Source organism: Sander lucioperca, chromosome 15, assembly GCF_008315115.2.
Source record: "Sander lucioperca isolate FBNREF2018 chromosome 15, SLUC_FBN_1.2, whole genome shotgun sequence".
Classification (NCBI taxonomy): domain Eukaryota; kingdom Metazoa; phylum Chordata; class Actinopteri; order Perciformes; family Percidae; genus Sander; species Sander lucioperca.
The window spans coordinates 4,062,754-4,082,281 of NC_050187.1; the positions used below are offsets into that span (position 1 = coordinate 4,062,754).

Genomic DNA, 19,528 nt, shown 5'->3' on the forward strand with positions numbered 1-19,528 from the left:
CCAATAAGACAGCTAACTGTTACTACTATAATAATACTATAAAATATTGTCTTGACTGTACTGTGGGAGTTCTACTTGCTGGGAATGTTTTGGTAAACTTGTCCTGTTTCACTGTGATGGCTTCAACAAAATGTCAATCAAATATGCTTGTATTAGTTTGTTAGTCTATGTAATGTCTATCATTATTATACATGGTGACCTGTGGTGACTGTGAAACGGTGACTGCTCATACACAAAGGCAATTACATAAAGCCTAAAAAGGCTTAAATATATGAAACAAATAAAACAGAAAATGGGACAATTTAAAGATAAAGAGTTCAAAGATGGGCAGATCAAGCACAATCATCACAGTGATGACTGTAGCACACCCCAAACACACACCTAACGCCAAACGGCACTTCTGTCTAATAATAACTAGTGGAAACATACCGTCTTTTGGAGTTAAAAGCTAACAGTCGCCCCGTTCTGCTGATGTCTTTGGTGTCTTCCTAGCCCTTATAGAAGGTTTTGTATCCAGCCTAGAAGTCCAGAGATTTTCGGAGTCTTTGTGCTATTAATCCATACTGTTAATCCAAGATTGATACACTGTATGTAAGAAATGTAAATAGTTTGTCCTTTATATATGAGTTTTAATGTTCAATATGTTTATTTTTGCACTGGATGACTCCAAATATATAGGAGAACAACACAAATGCTTGTGTAGCATTGCTGTATGTGTGATATCAATAAATATGAAATTATCATGTTTTGAGCATAGGCATAAGTGAATGTCATGAGGACAAAAGCGTCTAGACTTTTTTTGAAAAAAATGAGATATTTTGTCCACTGTATAAGTTACAATGTTTATTTTTCACTGTTTGACTCCTAATACATATGAGAAGTGTTTTAGACAGGAGATTATATATCTGTGAGATTTATGTTCCGTTTTATTTATTTATTTATTTGTCTTTATGGTCCTACAACCTTTTTTTAACATTCACGTGACCTCACTGCATCACACATATTCTAATAGCGCAGTTTTTCTTCTGAAAAGAAATGATTTTCATAGATTGACTTTGGACAACAGGTTTGATGTTTTACAAGCTTTTATGGAAAATAAAACCAGACGGACCAGAGGTTGTCAAAAATCCTTTAGGGCTTAATGTCTTTTAGGATTAAACATTTGGTGCCCCCCCCCTGTGTTAGTATAAAAAAGGCAGTGCCATCTGAATAATTAAAAAGATTATTGCTAAGAAACTTCCGCACACTGTCTAACTTGCAGAGATACTGTAGATTTAGTAGCTGGCAACGTTTTGGTACTAAACCTTCATCAGGCAAATGGTATTACTTACTGAGCCAAAAGCCATCTTTTGTAGGAGGGGACTGTGGGTTTGCACCAATCACCTTCTCTTTGCAACTTATGACCCACTCGTCCCTCTCCGACGCACCTGTCTCTTGATACAGTGAGGGAAAAAAGTATTTGATCCCCTGCTGATTTTGTACGTTTGCCCACTGACAAAGAAATGATCAGTCTATAATTTTAATGGTAGGTTAATTTGAACAGTGAGAGACAGAATAACAACAAAAAAATCCAGACAAATGCATGTCAAACAAGTTATGAATTGATTTGCATTTTAATGAGGGAAATCAGTACATGACTTAGTACTTGGTGGCAAAACCCTTGTTGGCAATCACAGAGATTAGACGTTTCTTGTAGTTGGCCACCAGGTTTGCACACATCTCAGGAGGGATTTTGTCCCACTCCTGTTTGCAGATGTTCTCCAAGTCATTAAGGTTTCGAGGCTGACGTTTGGCAACTCGAACCTTCAGCTCCCTCCACAGATTTTCTATGGGATTAAGGTCTGGAGACTGGCTAGGGCACTCCTGGACCTTAATGTGCTTCTTCTTGAGCCACTCATTTGTTGCCTTGGCTGTGTGTTTTGGGTCATTGTCATGCTGGAATACCCATCCACGACCCATTTTCAATGCCCTGGCTGAGGGAAGGAGGTTCTCACCCAAGATTTGACGGCCCGTCCATCGTCCCTTTGATGCGGTGAAGTTTTCCTGTCCCGTTAGCAGAAAAACACCCCCAAAACATAATGTTTCCACCTCCATGTTTGACGGTGTTATTGGGGTCATAGGCAGCATTCCTTCTCCTCCAAACAGGGCGAGTTGAGTTGATGCCAAAGAGCTCGATTCTGGTCTCATCTGACCACAAAACCTTCACCCAGTTTTCCTCTGAATCATTCAGATGTTCATTGGCAAACCTCAGACGGGCTTGTACATGTGCTTTCTTGAGCAGGGGGACCTTGCGGTTCGCTGCAGGATTTCAGCCCTTCACAGTGTAGTGTGTTACCAATGGTTTTCTTGGTGACTATGTTCCCAGCTGCCTTGAGATCATTGACAAGATCCTCCTGTGTAGTTCTGGGCTGATTCCACACCGTTCTCATGATCATTGCATCTCCACGAGGTGAGATCTTGCATGGAGCCCCAGACCGAGGTAGATTGACAGTGCTTTTGTTTTTCTTCCATCTGCGAATAATCGCACCAACTGTTGTCACCTTCTCACCATGCTGCTTGGGTGTGCTCCTTATCTCAGTTTGTTACCTGTAGAAAAGACAACTGGGAGCCAGAAATCTTTCTGATTGAGAGGGGTCAAATACTGATTTCCCTCATTAAAATGCTAATCAATTCATAACTTGTTTGACATGCATAAGTCTGGATTTTTTGTTGTTATTCTGTCTCTCACTGTTCAAATGAACCTACCACTAAAATTATAGACTGATCATTTCTTTGTCAGTGGGCAAAAATACAAACTCAGCAGGGGATAAAATACTTTTTTCCCTCACTGAATATATGTGTGAAGTATTTTTCTGTTCATATTAACTTAAATTGTAGAGTTTAGTACAGTGAACCTAAGTAATGAAATATTGTGAAGAGAAAAACTGACTTGTGTTTGAAGATCAGTTTGTGTTTTTCTGCATACTTCAACACACTCAGTTTGTGAAACTTCAGGCACCTTGTATTGGTTTTAACATTCAGCCAAGTTGGTTTGCATTTAGAGTTTATCAGATCCACGTCTTTGTCTTCTGAGTGTGATGTGTTTTTTTTTTTTGCCAAACAGCACCTTGTTTAGCAGCTAAAGTCTTAGAGGTCATTTAGGACATTAAAAATGTCCTAAATATAAAAGAGACTTCAGATACAGTATTAGGGGACCACTAAGGTCTATATAAAAGAGACTTCAGATACAGTATATTGGGAGATTTCAGATACAGTATTAGGGGACCACTAAGGTCTATATAAAAAAGACTTCAGATACAGTATTAGGGGACCACTAAGGCCTATATAAAAGAGACTTCAGATACAGTATTAGGGGACCACTAAGGTCTATATAAAAGAGACTTCAGATACAGTATTAGGGGACCACTAAGGTCTATATAAAAGAGACTTCAGATACAGTATTAGGGGACCACTAAGGCCTATATAAAGAGACTTCAGATACAGTATTAGGGGACCACTAAGGTCTATATAAAAGAGACTTCAGATACAGTATATTGGGAGATTTCAGATACAGTATTAGGGGACCACTAAGGTCTATATAAAAAAGACTTCAGATACAGTATTAGGGGACCACTAAGGCCTATATAAAAGAGACTTCAGATACAGTATTAGGGGACCACTAAGGTCTATATAAAAGAGACTTCAGATACAGTATTAGGGGACCACTAAGGTCTATATAAAAGAGACTTCAGATACAGTATTAGGGGACCACTAAGGCCTATATAAAGAGACTTCAGATACAGTATTAGGGGACCACTAAGGTCTATATAAAAGAGACTTCAGATACAGTATATTGGGAGATTTCAGATACAGTATTAGGGGACCACTAAGGTCTATATAAAAAAGACTTCAGATACAGTATTAGGGGACCACTAAGGCCTATATAAAAGAGACTTCAGATACAGTATTAGGGGACCACTAAGGTCTATATAAAAGAGACTTCAGATACAGTATTAGGGGACCACTAAGGTCTATATAAAAGAGACTTCAGATACAGTATTAGGGGACCACTAAGGCCTATATAAAGAGACTTCAGATACAGTATTAGGGGACCACTAAGGTCTATATAAAAGAGACTTCAGATACAGTATATTGGGAGATTTCAGATACAGTATTAGGGGACCACTAAGGTCTATATAAAAAAGACTTCAGATACAGTATTAGGGGACCACTAAGGCCTATATAAAAGAGACTTCAGATACAGTATTAGGGGACCACTAAGGTCTATATAAAAGAGACTTCAGATACAGTATTAGGGGACCACTAAGGCCTATATAAAGAGACTTCAGATACAGTATTAGGGGACCACTAAGGTCTATATAAAAGAGACTTCAGATACAGTATATTGGGAGATTTCAGATACAGTATTAGGGGACCACTAAGGTCTATATAAAAGAGACTTCAGATACAGTATATTGGGAGATTTCAGATACAGTATTAGGGGACCACTAAGGTCTATATAAAAAAGACTTCAGATACAGTATTAGGGGACCACTAAGGCCTATATAAAAGAGACTTCAGATACAGTATTAGGGGACCACTAAGGTCTATATAAAAGAGACTTCAGATACAGTATTAGGGGACCACTAAGGCCTATATAAAGAGACTTCAGATACAGTATTAGGGGACCACTAAGGTCTATATAAAAGAGACTTCAGATACAGTATATTGGGAGATTTCAGATACAGTATTAGGGGACCACTAAGGTCTATATAAAAAGACTTCAGATACAGTATTAGGGGACCACTAAGGCCTATATAAAAGAGACTTCAGATACAGTATTAGGGGACCACTAAGGTCTATATAAAAGAGACTTCAGATACAGTATTAGGGGACCACTAAGGTCTATATAAAAGAGACTTCAGATACAGTATATTGGGAGATTTCAGATACAGTATTAGGGGACCACTAAGGTCTATATAAAAAAGACTTCAGATACAGTATTAGGGGACCACTAAGGCCTATATAAAAGAGACTTCAGATACAGTATTAGGGGACCACTAAGGTCTATATAAAAGAGACTTCAGATACAGTATTAGGGGACCACTAAGGTCTATATAAAACAGACTTCAGATACAGTATTAGGGGACCACTAAGGCCTATATAAAGAGACTTCAGATACAGTATTAGGGGACCACTAAGGTCTATATAAAAGAGACTTCAGATACAGTATATTGGGAGATTTCAGATACAGTATTAGGGGACCACTAAGGTCTATATAAAAAAGACTTCAGATACAGTATTAGGGGACCACTAAGGCCTATATAAAAGAGACTTCAGATACAGTATTAGGGGACCACTAAGGTCTATATAAAAGAGACTTCAGATACAGTATTAGGGGACCACTAAGGCCTATATAAAGAGACTTCAGATACAGTATTAGGGGACCACTAAGGTCTATATAAAAGAGACTTCAGATACAGTATATTGGGAGATTTCAGATACAGTATTAGGGGACCACTAAGGTCTATATAAAAAAGACTTCAGATACAGTATTAGGGGACCACTAAGGCCTATATAAAAGAGACTTCAGATACAGTATTAGGGGACCACTAAGGTCTATATAAAAGAGACTTCAGATACAGTATTAGGGGACCACTAAGGCCTATATAAAGAGACTTCAGATACAGTATTAGGGGACCACTAAGGTCTATATAAAAGAGACTTCAGATACAGTATATTGGGAGATTTCAGATACAGTATTAGGGGACCACTAAGGTCTATATAAAAAAGACTTCAGATACAGTATTAGGGGACCACTAAGGCCTATATAAAAGAGACTTCAGATACAGTATTAGGGGACCACTAAGGTCTATATAAAAGAGACTTCAGATACAGTATTAGGGGACCACTAAGGTCTATATAAAAGAGACTTCAGATACAGTATTAGGGGACCACTAAGGCCTATATAAAGAGACTTCAGATACAGTATTAGGGGACCACTAAGGTCTATATAAAAGAGACTTCAGATACAGTATTAGGGGACCACTAAGGCCTATATAAAAGCATCCAAAGAGCACCATGTCATGGGACCTTTAAAAAGTTTAATTGCCTGTGGTAGGAATGATTTCTTGTAGCGGTCTGTGCGACATCGAAGTTGTTGGAGCCTCTTAGAGAAGGTGCTCCTCTGTTGGACCAGTGTGGGGTGGAGAGGGTGGTCGGGCTTATCCATGATAGATAACAGTGTGTTCAGTGACCTCTTCTTCACCACAGCTTCAAAAGTGTCCTGTTTGCAGCCAATAACTGAGCCAGCCTTCCTGATCAGTTTGTTCAGTCTGTTTGTGTCGCTGGCTCCGATGCTGCTGTTATTATACAGTCCCTCCAGAAAAACGTGATTATGCGATCGCATAATTCAATGCATAATCAGTCAAAGTCCGCATATTTATGCGGGGGCCACATTTTTTCAAATACGCCGCACTTTTGCCGCATAAATTGCCGCATAAATTGCCGCATAAATTGCCGATTTCCTTGCAAAATATGCAGGGCTTACATGATTTCATAATCCCTGCATTTTCATTGCAAAAAAGTCACATATATCTTAGCAGAAAGTTGAAAAATGTTGCGTTTACTTCACACAAGAGCAGCCATTTTTCCCTTTTGCCATGGGAACGTTATGAAGTGACGTAATTATGCGACGTGAACATCATCGACAAGCTGCAAACCCCGCGATGAAGCCATGATGAAACCGCCGTTTTTTTTGCAAGTTCCCGCATTTTTTGCAAGTTCCCGCAATTTCATCACATGAAATTGCTTAAAGATCCCGCATATTCTATCGCATTTTTTAAGAAAACGTGCTGCATAATCAAGGATTTTTGCCCGCAACCATCACAAAAAAACTCAGGAAGGACTGATTATATGGTATTATAACAAGATTGTCATCAATGCGCATGCGCATGTCGGATCGTGCAAGCAGCACAGATCGCATACCCACAAGTTAAAGCCCATGTTGCAGGTTAACCACCACTGTTGATTAATGGGTACATAAAGCACTCAACATATGTATATCATTGTTAAAAATGTCACCAAATAGCGTTAAAGGCCAGTTTTTACCGTTTTAGTCGTTTAGTGGGTTTTTTAACGCAATTCGGTGATGACGTCACGTTGGGGAGAGGTGCCTCAGTCTAGTACTAGAACTATGGTGACTGTGTTTCAGCCTAGTACTAGAACTATGGTGACTGACTGGGATGAGGAAGAGGTGTTTTTACTGTCAGTGAATAGCACCACCATGTTTTCTTTATATTTAGTGACAGTGATCATGTCGTTAGTTCAGATAAGTACCGGTAATCTAGCTAGATCTAGAAATAGAAGGCATCATGCTAGCTATGGGCTAACTTGCCAGTCAGTCTCACCTGTGAAATCCCCCGACGTTGTAAACACATTTTCGATTAGATATCTCACGTTTTGATGGACCCTACTAGCTCCAGTAACAACATAATTGCCTGGTGTTTATTTATTACTTGGATGGGGATGCTTGGACAGCTAGCTAAAGCTACGGCGATGTTTTGCTAACGTTAGCGCAACAGCGTTAGCCTAGAAGGCTAGGTAAATATTACGACTGCCTTCGTTGTTTCCTCTATCTGCGTCCACGTTGTCAACATAAGACATGTGGTGCTAGTGCTCCTTTTGTACCGTAATTGTATTGAATGAAATGTTAAGCTTCGCTCCTACGAGATGGGTGAGTTTTTGTTAGGTAGCTACGTTACACACAAAGTTAACTGGCTATAGTTAGCCTGTGCTAGCGGAATTAGCTAATGTTGCGTATCCAGCCAGCAGCTTCGACAGTAGTTCCGGCGAGCTAACCACGACAGCTAACACATCCACAAGCGTCTCTATTTCAAACATCACTGCAGATTGACTGCTTTTAGCAGCAGAGGTTGATTGTGGGCGACAATACTGTCGTGGTTAGCTTACCGAAACTAATGCCGATTGCCGAAGTTGCTGGCTGGTTACGCAACGTTAGCTAATTCCGCTAGCATACAGGCTAACTATAGCCAGTTAGCTTTGTATGTAACAAAAACTCACCCATCTCCCTCCAATATTATTATACACATAATAAAGACACATGGACTCGGTCGAGACCAAAAGCCATATTTTGCAACACCAGTGGCACAGACCGAGACCATAGACAGTGAACAGAGACCAGTGGCACAGACCGAGACCGTAGACAGTGAACAGAGACCAGTGGCACAGACCGAGACCATAGACAGTGAACAGAGACCAGTGGCACAGACCGAGACCGTAGACAGTGAACAGAGACCAGTGGCACAGACCGAGACCATAGACAGTGAACAGAGACCAGTGGCACAGACCGAGACCATAGACAGTGAACAGAGACCAGTGGCACAGACCGAGACCATAGACAGTGAACAGAGACGGGGCTTTCGTCTGTCGTCTCCCCAACGTGACGTAGTGCAATGCATTGTGGGGGAAAAGAGAATCATTGCAAACTGCTGTAAAATAGTACTACTTTTTGTATTTTATTCCGTTTTGTGATATCCATTGTATTTGATGTTGTTGGGTAACAGTTTAAATGTTTATTACCAACAAGCAAATTGCACAAATTCATTAGAAAATAAACCCTGCAACATGGGCTTTAAATTCCAACCGTTATTAACTGAAAATGGAATGACAGGGTGGTAACCTAGCAACAGCAGCAGTTATTGCTTGTCTCTTTTTGAATCAGTTTTTTCTGTTAAGGACATTTTTCTAGAGACAAGGCGTCTGTGGTCATGTTTAGCTCCGTGTCAAAAGCAGAAATGCTGAGACTGTTGGTGAAACAGCGACTAGATGCGGCCGCTGAAGACATATTCAAGCTGTTTGCCACAACAATAGCAGATAAGAAGGAGGAACGTACTCGTTTAAAAGAAAAGGAGAGACAGCACAAACTACTGGAAGTTCATCTACACAGATCAGGTATTTCTCAGCCTTTATATTTATTATGTGTGTCATAGTGACCATAGACTATCTTTCCATAGATATTTTGGAAATCTAAAATAAATTGTGTAACTGTGTCCATGTAGGGAAACTCTCCTCTTTCATTCCTTCAACCACCTTCTTATAAAAGATCAGTGTTGCGATGTTCGTGCATATCCAAAAACCTGGTGATATCCAAGTCTTTGATAATGTTTAAAAGTATTTATTTAAAAGTTTCTCATTATTTTCTTTTGGCCGAGCATCTCTACCGCAGCCCTGCAAACTGTTGGTTGGTTGGTGTGTGTCCAACAATCATAGCACAAGGATGTATTATTGTGTGTGTGTGTGTGTGTGTGTGTGTGTGTGTGTGTGTGTGTGTGTGTGTGTGTGTGTGTGTGTGTGTGTGTGTGTGTGTGTGTGTGTGTGTGTGTGTGTGTGTGTGTGTGTGTGTGTGTGCAGAGCCGGCCCGACGCATAAGCAAACTAAACGGCTGCTTAGGGCCCCGTGGCTACCAGAGGGCCCCCAAGAGCACTTGAAATGTCTCACAGTTGAGCTTATAACAGAGCCGGTCTATTTAAAGATAAAGTGTTGCTGCTAATTGGTCTCACATTAGTCTTTAAATGCTTATTTGTACATTATGAGTGCTTAAACTAATATTTACAATACACACGTTGGTTTAGTGCAGTGGCAAAACATTACATTGTGGTCCACAAACCAAATCCTGCTTAGGGCCCACCAAAGTCTTGGGCTGGCCCTGTGTGTGTGTGTGTGTGTGTGTGTGTGTGTGGATGCCACGTTAATGGTGATATGTGACCACAGAATATGCGCAGTACTGTTTTGTCTCGCTGGCCCTAACCCTAATCTGTGAGTTCCCACTCGGCCCAGAGAATCATCTTATACTTCCTCACCTTACCTTAACAGCCATGATGTTTAAAGTTTAATCTTTTTGCTACTTTAGTGTCCGATGTGAAATAGTTATGGCACAGCGCCATTTCATGTCAAGTCCGTTCAGTTGCTGTGGTTTAATGTCACGATGAGAGATGACGGAAATTCATGCCGTTTCCATTTCTCTCTGTCGTGAAATATTAAAGCTAAAAAACTAAAACTGGAATGATTTACCTTCATTTTTATTTGATTTTTTAATAGTTTTTTAACCTGTCAATATAGTTTTCAGTGTTAGTTGCTCTTGAAGGTTTTAGTTTTTATTTAGTTCCAGTTAAAGGTGCTCTAAGTGATTTTGGCTTTTTAGGCTACAACATTTTTTGTCACACACAGCAAACATCTCCTCACTATCCGCTAGCTGCCTGTCCCCTGAACACGTAAAAAAACATCTCCTCACTATCTGCTAGTTGCCTGTCCCCTGAACACACTGTAAAAAACACACGGTCTCTGTAGACAGCCCAGGCTCCACAAACGCCAACAAAAACAAGCTACGCCAACCTGCACCACCAAACATAACAAACAGTGTTCCAGCCAATAACCGACAAGAAGGATTTGGGGGTGTGGGTTGGGGGGTTAGTGTGCGGAAGGGAGAGGGAGTGGACTGGATGAGGAGGAGGGAGGGGCGAGCTAGCCTCAAATTCGTTTGACAATACTTCGAACGTCAACAAGAAGTCACGTCACCCAACATCACTTAGAGCACCTTTAATAAAAATATTTTCACTGCTTATTTTCGTTTTTAGGTCACTATAACAACCGTGGTCCGGACCAGGAGGATCCAGAGAGGCGACACATTAAAGAGGAAGAGGAGGAACTCTGCATCAGTCAGGATGCAGATCAGCTTCAAGCACCGGAGAAGGCCGATGTCTCAAAGAGCAAAGATGACGAAGAGAAACGTCTGTCGTCACAGCTTCGTCCGAGCCAAGCTGACGAGAGCAGAGAGGCCGAGCCTCAACAGATGGAAACAGAAGCTGACGGAGAGGACTGTGGAGGATCAGAAGCAGACCCACACAGTCATCTATCAGTGGCGCCATCTGCAGAGACACATGAGAGTCCACACAGGAGAGAAACCGTTTGGTTGCAGTGTTTGTGAGAAAAGATTTAGTCAGAGGAGCCATCTGCAGAGACACATGAGAGTCCACACAGGAGAGAAACCGTTTGGTTGTAGTGTTTGTGAGAAAAGATTTAATGACAGGAGAGATCTGCAGAGACACATGAGAGTCCACACAGGAGAGAAACCTTTTGGTTGTAATGTTTGTGAGAAAAGATTTAGCCAGAGGAGCCATCTGCAGAGACACATGAGAGTCCACACAGGAGAGAAACTGTTTGGTTGTAGTGTTTGTGAGAAAAGATTTAATGACAGGAGACATCTGCAGACGCACATGAGAGTTCACACAGGAGAGAAACCACATGTAAAGGAAGTAGTTTCATACAGTTCATAGTTAAAGAAGCACTGCACACCGGCCCTATTTTCAAACCACACCAACCTCACCCAAACACTGAGATAAAAATCCCCAAAAAAAACATACAGAGAATGCAAAAATTAGAACACACACTGAAAGGACACGCATTACTATCGCTACAGTCGGTGACACATTATGCCAATAACAATTTAACATCTAAGAGTGTCAGCAGATCTACGACATGATATGCTCTACTAAAGGCACATTCTGCCCTAATATAACGGCTCGACATTTAAGCATAGCACATAATATAACAGCTCCTCAAAAACATGGAAAGAGCAATGCTCAGCTTCTGGGTAGTACACGCATTGAGTGTCAATAACATAGCTTTGACATTAGTAACTCTGCCTACCGAGAGAAACCCTCCCACACACTACAATCATGAATATTTTTGGCTGCATGCATAAAATAACAAAATAAACCAAGGACAGATTCTTGTTATTATTAGTAGTGGCCCATAGAGGCGGCCCTTCTGGCATTTACCCAAATTCCAGATGGCCAGTCCGTCACTGTATGTTATTCCGCGAGATCTTGCGAGAATTCAGCTGCCGTGCAAAGGTAAGTCTGCGTTGGTCTTTGATCTAATTAGTCAGAGCCGTGTCCTGTACGAAAACACTGAAAAGTCAGCAGGTAACTCACAGCACCGAAGGCGACAGACAGCATCGTCTGCATCTGGCCGTCCTCCACCGTTCCCACCACGCCCTTCTTGTACATCAGAGTGCCGCCAGTGGCTGTGCTTCAGAGCTCCGTGTGTTTGAGTCTGAACCATAGACTGGAAATGTCACGTCACGGGAACTTCCCACTAAAACATTAGTATTGCGCTCCTAAACGTTGCGTTAATGGCATCAATGTATTAGACTGATTTGGCTATGATTCGTCAGAAAATTAAACCTTTCACAGAGCTTTCCTCATGTAGAGACAGTTGCTAGGTGATAGCAACAAATACAGCATGGTGGGACCCCACACGTAGCTGCCCATTTCACCTCGGAAAAATAAACTGGACAAAGTTACAGTTCAACCATGAGTTCTACAAAAACAAATGTAAGAATGTAATGTTGTGTTTTAGTAACAATGCTCCATTTCAGCACCATGGACAGCCTTCCTCTGTTTTAGTAATAATACTCAGTTTCAGCACCATGGACAGCCTCCCTCTAGTATCTAGTATCAATGCTCTGTTTCAGCACCATGGACAGCCTCCCTCTAGTATCTAGTAGCAACGCTCTGTTTCAGCACCATGGACAGCCTCCCTCTAGTATCTAGTATCAACGCTCTGATTCAGCACCATGGACAGCCTCCCTCTAGTATCTAGTATCAATGCTCTGTTTCAGCACCATGGACAGCCTCCCTCTAGTATCTAGTATCAACGCTCTGTTTCAGCACCATGGACAGCCTCCCTCTGTTTTAGTAATAATGATCCGTTTCAGCACACCTCTAGTATCTAGTATCGATGCTCTGTTTCAGCACCATGGACAGCCTCCCTCTAGTATCTAGTATCAACGCTCTGTTTCAGCACCATGGACAGCCTCCCTCTAGTATCTAGTATCAATGCTCTGTTTCAGCACCATGGACAGCCTCCCTCTAGTATCTAGTAGCAACGCTCTGTTTCAGCACCATGGACAGCCTCCCTCTAATATCTAGTATCAACGCTCTGTTTCAGCACCATGGACAGCCTCCCTCTGTTTTAGTAATAATGATCCGTTTCAGCACACCTCTAGCATCTAGTATCGATGCTCTGTTTCAGCACCATGGACAGCCTCCCTCTAGTATCTAGTATCAATGCTCTGTTTCAGCACCATGGACAGCCTCCCTCTAGTATCTAGTATCAACGCTCTGTTTCAGCACTATGGACAGCCTCCCTCTGTTTGTGTGTCAGTATAACATCATAAATGGCCAGATTTCGAATTTCAATGTGTAATTCCAAAAAATGTCATATATTATTGTTAAAAGGCAAATCTTCACCAGATGTTTTAATTGTTTAATGACTTCCTTTTATGTCAGAAGTGTCAAAATTGGCACGCTTTACCAGTGCGACCCCAGCATTCAGCCGGAAGGGGTCCTAAGTCTCGAAAATTGAAAAGAAAGACGTTTTCAGAAACGCCCCGAGACGCTGTCAAACATGCTAAAGTCACGTGAAATTGCTATGGTATTAGGCGGAAATATGGAATCTGGAATGGTAATGTGGGTGCAATTGTTGATGTCATAGCTAGGGTTGGGTTAGGGCTAGCACCACCCAAATATGGTCATGGGTACAACTAATTCAGCTGAACAACATATGCGATGCAGAGGGTGCTAGCTCACTTTTGAAAATCTCATCAAAATTGGCTTCAGAGCTGAGAAAGGAAAACTGAGCTGGGTCAGGAGAGGGAGAAATCAAGGTGGTCCACTTTAGCCACTTCCTCCCACATTTCCTCCCAACCCTCTGACAGTGGGACTGCTTCACTCGGCCTGGCAGGGCACTCGAGTGGCCAGAGTGAAGTTTTGAGTGGTCACATTGTGTCACATTGCGAAAACTGCAAGGAGCTGTCTTCCTGGTTGCGGCAGCTGGAAAAAAAAAGTGGATTATTTGATGGCAACACGGACACCAATCCGTGTACCCTCAAAAACACTTGTATCAGCTCAGAAAGGCGAACAGGTCAACAAGGGGAAAAGTGGAGAACATTTTTTTTGTAATTTTTCAGTTACAATTTTAGGGAGAGAGGATAAAGACATTTACAGTTAGCTGATTCTTTCCCTTTTCACCTTTGTTTCTTGGGGTTATCCTTCTAATATTAACTATTAACTAATAATATTAATTATATTTTTTAACTGCAGAAAAGATTCTAAAAGACTTCCAAAGATTTCGCCAGGGGTCACAGACAGGAAAAAAGGATGTGGAGAACACACGGCAGTCATCCAGCCACTGTCTTAGATTTTGCCTCTACATGGCTGCTGGCATGCCTACCAATGCCATCACTCAAGACCTAAGGTTCCTAACCCAGGTCCACAAGTTACGGGCGTAAGTAATTTTCATCTCATATTTTTCTTGACCTAAAAAAGACAATTTTCAGAGTTAACCAGGCACAAAATATCCAAATTTTAATCTATGGTGTTTTGAAATAGATGAGAATTGAGAAGTTGGAACATGAAATGTGGTGGAACTGGGAGTCAGATTTAGTCACTTGTAACTCCTTACCTTTACCCACAGTTGGACAGCATACCTGTACAATAAGGGCTACGCACCAACTACGGTGAAGAACATGCTAAAAAATGTTATGTTCTTCAAACACATTGAGAGCTCCTTCGAGAAGGCGAGGAAGCTCAAGAAAAGAGACTTCCTCACTCTTCAGTATGTACTGAAGAGAATTGTGGCTGATGTTCAAAAGAAACTCCACTTTCTGCCACTGGCAGAAAGTCTTACGCCATAAGACAGGTACATGTTTTCAATTTCTTTCATTCTGGTATTGTTTACTTTCTGAAAATCAAATTGTATGTCCTATATATATATATATATATATATATATTGTCATCTCAATGCATGCATGTCAAACTGTTTTCGCAGACAATCAGGTTACTGCAGTCTAAGAAGAGAAGAATTCCTGAAGTGTTAAGCAAGTAGACTTCATTATTTACATTGTATTCCTTCTTCTTCATGATCTATCCTTTAACGCCCACTTAAAACAAACCTCTAGAACAGCCTTTTTTCACCTTCGTAACATTGCCAAAATTAGGCACATCCTGTCTCAAAACGATGCTGAAAAACTAGTCCATGCATTCGTTACTTCCAGGCTGGACTACTGTAATTCCTTACTGACAGGTTGCCCAAATAAGTCCCTTAAGACTCTCTAGCTGATCCAGAATGCTGCAGCGCGTTTTCTGACACAAACTAAGAAAGATCATATTTCTCCTGTATTAGCTTCTCTGCATTGGCTTCCTGTAAAATCCATGATTGAATTTAAAATCCTTCTGCTGACCTACAAAGCACTAAATGGTCAAGCTCCTTCATATCTTGAAGAGCTCATAGTACCTTATTGTCTCACTAGAGCACTGCGCTCCCAGAATGCAGAGCTACTTGTGGTTCCTAGAGTCTCTAAAAGTAGAATGGGAGCCAGAGCCTTCAGCTACCAGGCTCCTCTCCTGTGGAACCAGCTCCCGGTCTGTGCTGTGAGTGAGGAGTTGCATCGTTCGCCTAAACCGGCAGTGGAAGGTGTTTAGCTGCAGACACGACACCCCTTCTCTTCTCTGCTTTTCTTCATAGTCGTCAGATTAATCTACCATAACATAAAAAAATAGAGGGAGGCAGGCCAGTACAGCCCGATCCGGTTGGGGAGAGTTCTAGCCCGACCAGGCTCCTCTCCTTAACCTGTCTCTCTTAGTTATGCTGTTATAGGGCTGGGCATCATTCAAAATCTTTCGATCCGGTGCCAATTTCAATACCTCAGTTTCAATGCCGATTCCTAACGATACCATATGTTTTAAAATCCATTTCAACATCAACAAAAATACATTAAATACACAACTTTTATTTTCCACCTTAATTGTGAATGAAAACAGTTATCAAAATTAAAAAAATCTGGAAACACTGCTCACTCAGAGTAACTAATAAAACTGGTTGTGCTTTTCGATAGGGGTGCACCAGTCAGATACTCAGGATTGGTATCAATTCCAACTTTTCAATTCCAACTTTACAACTTTACAACTTTTTGCCAAAACATGAACATATTATAAATAATAAATAAATAAACAAATGACATTGTGTACAGGCTAATATTGAACTAACTAAAATGTAAAGGAATGGAAAGAACAAAGACTTTTTAGGTCAAACTGCATAATGACACAACCCTTTAACAATAAACTTGGTGACTGCCCTGTTGTCAACATTGAACTAATGGAGAACTAACTTAAGTGCAAAAGAATGTCATTGAATTGCCTTGTTGCTGAAAGGTGCTGTAGAAATAAAGTTGCCTTGCCTTACAACCTCAGCCTGTCAGTCAGTCACCAGGGCACAGAAACCACCGTTGTGCCTGCTTGTCTCAGAGGAAGTGTAAAACAACAGCACAGCAACTGCTTTCGGCTCGCCATTAATATCATATCACAGCAAACGCTGTCTGCGTGAAGTTTTGTAAAACTGTAACCACGCTTGAAACCACTTTATCGGCATCGCCCTGACTCTGCAGAACTGAACTGCAGAGCCCAAGTAGTTTACTCAGAGAGGACAGATAAGCTTACGCTTATGTGCTCAGACGCTTTTGGAACCAAAATTTGGCACCAAAAGATAAATCATTTTTCCGTTGCCATAAAAGTATACCGTTCGGTGCCCAGCCCTATGCTGTTGTAGTTTTAAACTGCTGGGGGACATCCTTTGACACACTGAGTTTCTCTCTTCTCTCTGTTTCCATCTGTGTGCATTAGGGCTGCAGCTATCAATTATTTTAGTAATTGAGTATTCTACCGATTATTGCTGGGGGGAGGAGCCGGTTTGTCTCCGGCAGCAGCTAAGTTTCCAAAGATTAGTAGCAATCTAATAAACAGTTAGACTACAAACCGACAGCTCTCGTTTTAGCTTGTTGGTAAAACATGGCTTTTTGCAGAGTAGCATGCTGTAGGCTAGTTGTGTAAAACAGCACAGTGGACGAGAGCAGCAGACGTTTATTACCTTGTCTCGGGTTCGCTCCGTGGAATGGATGAGTACACTGGATGTTTGTTACAGAGATGATGTAGCAGCAGACGTGTAACTATCGTAAGCAGGGCAAGCGGTGCTTACGGGCCAGGACCAATCAGGGGCCCACGTGACTGGAAGATATTGATTGACAGCCGGGGCCCCCTATCGCATTTGGCCACTGACCAAGCAGGAGTGAGAACGGGTCAAATTAATTTCCTTGTTTCAGAGACCGTTCTCTTCACGTGTGTGACTCGAACATCTCACATTTACCAACAAAACGTACAGCGAAAGACCGTGCAAAACATTTCAGACCGTCCTGCCAACCTGTAGACATTTTAACATCAATGTACGCTGTAACGTGTTTTCACTCTAAAGTCACTAAAAGCTGCTCCTGTCTGATCTCTGCAGCGGGCGGGCCTGCTGAGATCTCCCCACGACTGACACACACACACACACACACACACACACACACACACACACACACACACACACACAAAATCACACACGGTGGATGCAGGAAAAAACGGAGATGAGACGTACAGAATGATCTAAATTCAGGACAGCTACACTCGTTATTGTAAGTGCAATGCTAAGTTAAAGTCCAATAAGTACTTTATTAAACCGTATGAATGTGTGTCCCAGGCCAGGATAGTGTGTGTGTGTGTGTGTGTGGTTGTGTGTGTGTGTGTGTGTGTGTGTGTGTGTGTGTGTGTGTGTGTGTGTGTCCCAGGCCAGGATAGGAAATTAACTATCAATGTAAAGATCAACAAGCCACTGACAGTGAAACATATGTTCATATTTGATTCATTCAATGAATTATTACTTTTTGTCTTAAATCCACCAGCCATTTTCATATTATACCAACATTTGCAGCATCCTGAGCCTTTTTGGTAAGGTTCCTATGAAATCTCAGCCCAGAGTAATTAATTAATAGTAATAATTATTATTCTCCCCAAAACAAGTTTCCTTTTTTTTTTAAAGAACTATACAAAAAACTTTTTTTGCAACTTTCACTGTCTTCTGCAAGTTCATTGCAACAAACATACAAAAGACCGCAACTTTTATCGCAAAATCAGGCATTTTGGGCTGCAACAATCAAAAAAAAAGGCCACGAAATCCTGGAGGGACTGCCCTTGTGTGTTTTTTCATGTGTTATGGTGCGCATTCACCAGTGTTTTTTTGTTGTTGTGGTGCGCGTAGGCTATTTTATATATTTTATTTTATATAATATTTATATATTGTGTCGAGGTTGTTTCGGACACTGCACACACTAATTGTTGTTGTACCAGCAATATCTCCAAGTTTAGTTTTTCACTGTAGAAATCTCAAATGTCATAATGATTTGCCAATGCAAGAGAGTACCGGCACCTTTTTTTTTTCACTTCAAGCACTGACTTGAGGGCATTTTACTTTTTACTTTTATTTTTTTGCACGGGCCAGACACTCTGTTCTGGAATGAGGCATTTTGAGAAGACACACCAGCCCGAAAATCGGGCGTCGGACCGTCTGGCGAGGTCGGTGACTCGAGTCTGTTCGGTGTGTTCGTGCCGTCGTCCGTTGGAGGAGCCGTCGGCCTTCATTTTGGCCGACCTGACATGTTCAGTCAGAGACAGGACAGTCGGGACTCACTCGGAAATGGGGAGTGGATGAGCCTCTCAAAATCTGATGAAAATCTTTTAAACTGACCTTTGTTGATCTGAAATGAAGACAGATTCAGAAACTGCACGGCCTATTTCTCTCTTCAAATGTTTTCAGAAACACGTTTCGGTGAACTATTTTAGTCCAATATGAGATCGTATTCTGAACGAGCCGCCATGACAGTCTGGCTGTGAATTTCTGGAGAAAAAAGAACCACGTGACGCGTTCGTCAAATCAGCTGCTGGTTTTCATTTTCTGGGAAATAATCAGACTGTTAATGGAAACAATACAGAGCAGCGCCGCCTGCTGCTATGGAGACGTATTACGTTTCGCGCACGCGCAGAGCGTACGCTCAAGTCGGCGTCGCCTCAGTGGGTTCTGAGGAACTTTTTGGACCTCGGGGACCCGACTGATCAGTCTGACTGGCTTTACTGCCGACGGTCGGCCGTCTGGTTGGTGTGTCAGGGTGAGTTACACTAATTATGTTGTTTTGAAAACACTTTATTTTAGGTTTTCTGCACTGGAAGGGCAGGCTTGAGGATACTTTTTATGTTCTGCTCACTTGAGGGCATTTTACTTTTTACTTTTTTTATTTTTTTTGCACCGGTTTGGGTTTTCTGGACAAATAAATGTTCCTAACAGCATGTTGTCTCTGCCTCTTGCTTTGAGTTTTGATAAAATTCTCATGACTGGGGATGGCCAAAGATGCAAATCTGGAATTATTTCAACGGCTCATATTTCAAAGACCGTTTGAGGTATTGGACTGATTCCAATTAGAAATGGTTGCTGCATCCAACACAGGTCGCTGGGACACTCTAGCCCTTGTGTTGTCTTCCCGTCAACCTTAAAACCTAACCTTAACCTTTTTTTTGACTCCTTTTTTTTTTTTTTTTTTTTT

General features: G+C 41.4%; 1 long non-coding RNA gene across 1 annotated transcript; it reads left to right on the top strand.

The window, feature by feature from the left end:
• The first annotated feature begins 2,695 nt into the window (after positions 1-2,695).
• On the top strand, positions 2,696-17,664 carry LOC116056262. The gene is made up of 3 exons (XR_004106531.1): positions 2,696-2,774; positions 12,257-12,266; positions 17,645-17,664. It is a non-coding gene; the product is annotated as an uncharacterized LOC116056262 (long non-coding RNA).
• The last annotated feature ends 1,864 nt before the right edge of the window (positions 17,665-19,528 follow it).